The 6,611-nt window shown below is 47.2% G+C and overlaps 1 pseudogene; it reads left to right on the top strand.

Annotated features, from left to right (window-relative positions):
- The first annotated feature begins 1,590 nt into the window (after nucleotides 1-1,590).
- The window catches only part of LOC109471584, a 7,768-nt pseudogene continuing 2,747 nt past the window's right edge, over nucleotides 1,591-6,611 (top strand).

The raw sequence follows: 6,611 nt of genomic DNA, 5'->3' as shown, positions 1-6,611 counted from the left end.
CGACAGTTCTCGCTCAGCCAACATGCACTCCGCTAGAGAGCATCCCAGTCCGTTGGATGTGGAAGTTGTGGTCCACTGTTCATTGTGCTTGTCAAAAAGAGCTAGGGGAATTCCCCCTGGTACAATGAACCTGTAAATACTGTGTATAATATCTGTGTCCTCTGTCACATCCGGTGGGAGATTAGCTCTTCATCATGATCACCATCATCATGCCTCCGGATTTAATCCGGTGAGGTATGCTTGATAAAGTTACTCCAGTACACCCTGTCAATCAAAGTGAACACTAGATCAGTCCCTTTGAGACCAGTGTCTTTCTCTAACATTGACAAAAGTGTAGTATGTGGTCGTCCTACTCTACGTCTGCCAGTGGGAAGCCACTGGGTTAGTCTACAGGCTGGTTCATTACTACGAACAGCTCATAAATTAGCTCTTCAGTGAGTTAAGATTTGAACCGTCACAACCAGTGGAAGATTAGCTCTTCAGTGAGTGTAAACTGGAACTTATATACGGACTAACTCTGCTCCCCTCTTTCCTCCTCCAGGTTGACCAGCGCCATGTCTGAGGAGGAGAGTTACGTGCATGAGTCCACCACCCTGTCGGGCGCCCTTCTGGGCATGCTCAACAAGCAGCGGCTGCAAAACTGCCTGTGTGACGTCACGGTGGTGGTGGACGGACGTCACTTCCGGGCGCACCGCGCCATCCTGGCAGCCGCTTCCGGTTACTTCTACTCCATCTTCACGCAGAGGCTTCGCGATCACAGGTAGGTTGACAGATAACAGCTAAGAAAGGGAAGCTAGTGTAATGGAAATGAAAAAAAAAACTATAGTGGGGTCGCTGGAAGACATGAAAAATGTGCAGACTATGCATGATGTACAAAATCTAGAGGTTCTGCATTTGAACTTCGTTATCTGGTCTTTAGACTTACAGGGAAGATTAAAAAACAAACAGACATTAAGACACTGTTCTTTCAGATCAACTGCTGGAAAACTGTTCTTTCTTATTTTCGACTTTAACATTATGCATTTGCTTTGCAAATGTTACTTTTCTAGTTTCTTATATGTTCTTCCGACTTACAGCTACCTGGAACTTCAAGGCGTGAACGCGGAGGGTTTCGCTCACCTGTTGGAGTTCTCTTACACCTGATGGAAAACTTTTCTTTCTTATTTCTCATGTTTTTCTGACTTCTTACGGCTACCTGGAACTCCAAGGTGTGAACGCAGAGGGTTTCGCCCACCTGTTGGAAACCTTCTCTTTCTTATTTCTTACGTTCTTCCGACTTACTTGTAGCTGTGCAGTGGGGTCGTGTGGCGTACTCGACTCGGAACCAAACTGTTCTTTCTTATCTCTCATGTTCTTCTTACTTACTTACAGCTATCTGGAACTTCAAGGCGTGAACGCGGAGGGTTTCGCCCACCTGCTGGAGTTCTCCTATGATTCTTTCCTTGCCATGGAAACTTACATAGGAGATAGAAATGATTATAAGTGACAGAAAAACAGACATAAAAACACTATTCTTTCAGGTCAACTGCTGGAAAACTTTCTCTTTTTTGTTTCTTACTTCTCATGTTCGTCTGACATCTTGTTACAGCTACCTGGAACTGCAAGGTGTGAACGCCGAAGGTTTCGCCCACCTGTTGGAGTTTTCCTATACCTGCCGACTCATCCTCAACCGCGAGAACATCCGGGACATCCTGTCCGCGGCCATCCAGCTGCGCATGCGCGACGTGCTGGACGTCTGCTCCAAGTTCCAGAAGCTGGGCGGCATCATGAGCCTCTGTCAGAGTCCGCAGGTAGGGTTGACTTCACCGGCTGGTTATATATGATAACATATATATACCCGTATCTTTATATAACCGGTATAAACTTCCTTCGAAGAAACTCCAAGCGACAACGAAGGTATCTAGTGATGATGTCGACCCCTTCTGTTACTCTCCAAGCAGAGGTTGTGGGGGAATGATCGTTACCTTTTTATATATGGCGGGTTTTTTTTGTCCTGATCCCCACCGTCGGTGGCCGCGGACCTTCTCTGGCTAATGGATACTGCCTGGCCAATTTGATACTGTCTTTTTGCCACCGAGAGGGATCTGCTTGGAGATTACCTTCTGTACTTGGTGGCAGTTTCACTCCGTGGTGGTTCTAGGAAAATACGAGCTTTTGAACACCTCGATCAGGCCTTGGTTTATAAGTCAGGAACTTGAAGGCATGGCTATAACATTTCTTTTTCTTTTCGGTAGGTAGAAGCTCAAATGAAATTAGCTTCATCTGTTTAATCGATCGTCGAGATGGACCGACATGCATTCGCATATACATGTATACAACTTAATTTTTTTTATAATTATAAAGTTGTTGTTTAGGTAGTCCAGTAGAAGTGTTGAAAACAACGTCGTTGACTATTTATGGCTATCTACAATGTAACGGCTGCTGCTATTTATTAACTTTACCAATGTCTGACTTCTATATCAACAGGACATCATCCCGCGGATCGTCCCTCCCATGGCCATCCCCTTGGACCAGCGCCCGATGGTAGCCTCGTCCCCAGGCGGTTCTGCGGCACCAGCCAGCCACCCGAAACAGGAGGTCGGCAGGGACAACCTGGCCAGGCTAACCAGCATGGTGTACAGCGTGCCGCACAGAAGGTCCAGCACGGGGGACATCACGGAGGGCGTCCTGGACTTGAGCTTGAACCTGAAGAACGAAGGCGGAGGGACGTCATCAGGTTGGTCTCTGCTTGATTTTGTATTAGTGCTGTGTACCTAAACCCACGTTTAGATTCAGGCCCGGATTCACGTCCAGGGGTTTAAGTTCAGTTCCGGACTCGAACCTTAACCCATAGCATATACAAAATTGCATGTTGGCAACCGTGCAATGTTGTATGGACAAAACTGTGACCACATAACATGGTTACCGATGGCAATGATTTCTTCATTTTGCAGCACATATTTATGTAAGATTTTATGCTAGCATTATCTATTTGTAATAATGGACGGTATGTTGTAAATAGTCGACATCTCCCTTGCCAGTCTATACTCAATAAATCTGAATCTGAATCTCTTCAGCGTACGACGAGAAGGGCGCGGTCCTATCGCCGTCCCACAGCAAGCCGTTCCCGATCATCCCCAGCCGGGCGTACCGCATGGTCTCCAAGGGCGGGCGGGACGGGCCGCCGGGCTACGCCAGGAGCGCGTCCATCCCCGGGCTGAAGTACGGCGGGGACCCGGCGGCGCAGTACCAGCAGCAGGCCTCCCCGGACATCGCCGCCGCCAACAGTCTGCAGGGCATGCGGGGCAGACCCCCGCCGCCGCTGCTCTCAAAGGTGCCGCCCTGCTCATTATCTATTGCACTGCCCTATAAGCCTACCAGCACTCAGTCCTTTCCGGCTAATCTCCAAGCAGATGTTTAGGTGGCTAATGGTTACAGTCTGGCCAATGGATACTGCCTGGCCAATTTGATACTGTCTTTTGCGCCACCTAAACATCTGCTGGGAGATTACTTTCCGGCAAGCTCTTAAGCATTCTTGGACACACAGTCAATGTCAACACCCTTTCTGACAAAACTTTTAGTTCCCCGCGGTAGTTTACTCTGTTCCTATGACATCAACTGTAAAGTTATGTTAGCCTCACAAAACTACATAACAGAAACAAAACGCCTTAAGCTATATGTTGCTTTTCTTCTTCTTCTGGACTGGGAGGTTTGATTCGCGCTTCAACTAGACTCTTATGTATCCACACTTTTTCAAACGTCTTGTAAAATACCATTATTTTTCATTGCAAAGAGAATACAAGTTGTGCCTAATTTGAATTCACAATCACTTAATCTGTGTCCTTTCATTTGTATTCATCACTATTTTTTCTGAATCAATAAAAAAAGGTGCCCTCCCAGGAGCGATCCCGCAAGATCGGAGTCTCCTACACCGCCGACGCCGCCACTGTCGCCAGCCTGCTTCTACAGAACTCCCCCGCCGTCAAGAGCGGCGGCGAGTCGCGCGCGAGGTTCCCCTCCGCTGACGGCTTCGACCAGGCCGGCCGCTCCCTCTCCCGTAAGACCAGCAGCGAGACCACGGGAGAACAGGACGACCAGGACGAACACGACACGGCCAGTCCCATCCGGAAATGGAGCAGCGACTCCGGGGTGTCGGTGAGCAGCCACGACGCCGGGTCCTACCCGTCCCCGGACAGCAGCAGCGCGCAGCAGGCGGCAGGTATGTACTGTATGGCAACGTAAAAGTGTCAAGTAATAAGCCTAAGCATCACAATGCAATTTTAAGAAGAGTTTTATAAGATATCACAGTATCACAGTGACACGACAATGAATAACCGAATGTAAGGCTAAGTCCTAAAAATTATATTGTCTGAAACCTGTAATTTAATGGTCTCACGGTCAATCTTGCGCCTGTATAACCAATTTTAGAAAGCATACCTGCATTTTTTTTAATATACCGATGTTTTGTAAATTGATTAACAATTCAGTTTTTAACTGCGAAGAACCAATAAAACCATCTTGAATCTTGAATCTCAAACCTTGAATCTTGAATCTAGAATCTTGAGTCTCGCATCTTGCATCTAGAATCTTGAATCTTGGATCTTAAATCTTGAATCTCTCTCTCTCAGGGAGCCCCGCGGAAGACTCCCAGCACCCTCCTGGCTCCGAGACGGGCAGTGTGGACGGGGGAGACCTGGAGATTGACCTGTCCGGCGGCGCCAGCAAGAGGAAACGCGGGAGGCCCAAGCTCCATCCCACCAGCGACGACAGCGAGTTCGTGTGCGAGGTAAGTCATAAATATGATTTATTGAGCAATGGAACTTGAAGTGTATGGGATGAAAAAGAAATACATTTTGTAAAACGGAGAAAGCTTCGTCCTTAGCTACATCCATCTTCAGGACGACTGACCCGATCAGTGAAGACACGTGATTGGCCAAGGGAGCATGTTGGCAGAACTTACTGCGACTGCGCGAAACTCATAATGTATTGTGCGTAGCACTTTGGCAGAACGTCTCGTTTCTGGTCGTATTGGCGCAGGTAATGATGGCATACCGTCTATAGTTTTCAAATGTTGTGTCGTTGATCAAACATCCAACAGAACCCCACGGAGGCGCAGTACGTTCTGTCGACGTGCTGGTCAATATGGATATACATGTACAACCATAGGTCAAGGGTCTGGGTCTGGGTCTATGTCGTGCAGCGCCATCGGCACAACAGCGACATGTCAATGAACGTTATAAAATGTACTAAAATGATTTTCCTGGACCTCTACCACCCAGGTATGCGGCAAGTCGTTCCGGAAGTACCAGAAGTACCGTTTCCACATGTCGGTGCACTCGGGAGTAAAGCCGTTCCAGTGTAAGACGTGCGGCGCGTCGTTCCGGCAGGCGGGCGGGCTCAAGTCGCACATCCGCCTGCACACCGGCGAGAAGCCCTACCAGTGCTCCATCTGCGGCGCGCGGTTCCGGCACTGCGGCACGCTGTCACAGCACATGAGGGTCCACACAGGTGGGTAGAGTCACCATACAACGGTATTACATTGATAACTTTATTGCAAACTCAAAGGCTGATTGCAAATAACAAGGATAAAAGAACTTGAAACAGAGTTCAAAATACGAAAGGTCACTGACGCAAGGTAGTGGATACTACCTGAAATGTCTGACCGTTTCCAAAATCATATCCAGTTGCTTGAGTAACTGCTTTTTGGCGTATCGTATTACCTGGATGTCTAACCTTCATCGACTAACCTTCATCGAGTACAAAATAACTTCAAAATCCACATGATAAAAAGTGATTGTCTGAAACTATAGCTATGTCTAAAACTATGTCTGACGCAGCTAAAAGGCTATGTTTCTACTAAGATCAGAAAGCCCACTCATTATACAGAACGTGGGACAATTAATCCACAGTCTCCAAAGAAGAAGTCAAATCCCACAATAGTAAATAGTAACATAGTAGTAGTAATAGTTGATCAGACATTAGTTGTATGTCTCCTATTGCTTTCTTTGACCTTACTTTATTTGACACTGTGCAAGCAAGTAGCATACGAAGCTTCAGGCATGGTTTTGTTGATAAAAGACTCCATGGTCTGTCCTCCCATGTTTTCATCAAATGAAATCATATAAAGCGTCCTCCTAACAAATGTCAGTGTTATAAAGCGTCTTCCTAACAAATTTCAGCGTTATAAAGCGTCTTCCTAACAAATTTCAGTGTTATAAAGCGTCTTCCTAACAAATTTCAGTGTTATAAAGCGTCTTCCTAACAAATTTCAGTGTTTCAGTGTTATAAAACGTCTTCCTAACAAACTCTATCTCCTTATCTTCAGGCGAGCGTCCTTACAAGTGCGACTTCTGCGGGAAGCGGTTCACCCAGCTGGGCCACCTGCAGCGGCACACCCGCATCCACACCGGGGAGCGCCCGTACGAGTGCGAGACGTGTCACGCCAGGTGGGGTACTTTGATACTTTATCAAAGTCCATTAGCTATCATACAAACCAGTTTTGTAAAAGAGCACGACACATGACTTCGAAACTTCTACGTGTATGTGTGTGTGCGTGTGTGTGTGTGTGTGTGTGTGTGTGTGTGTGTGTGTGTGTGTGTGTGTGTGAGAGAGAGAGAGAGAGAGAGAGAGAG

The sequence above is a fragment of the Branchiostoma belcheri genome, unplaced genomic scaffold (genome assembly GCF_001625305.1).
Source record: "Branchiostoma belcheri isolate BF01 breed outbred unplaced genomic scaffold, Haploidv18h27 scaffold25, whole genome shotgun sequence".
Lineage (NCBI taxonomy): Eukaryota > Metazoa > Chordata > Leptocardii > Amphioxiformes > Branchiostomatidae > Branchiostoma > Branchiostoma belcheri.
The sequence above is the reverse complement of the archived record's forward strand: the minus strand, read 5'-3'. Positions and strand labels throughout refer to the sequence as shown.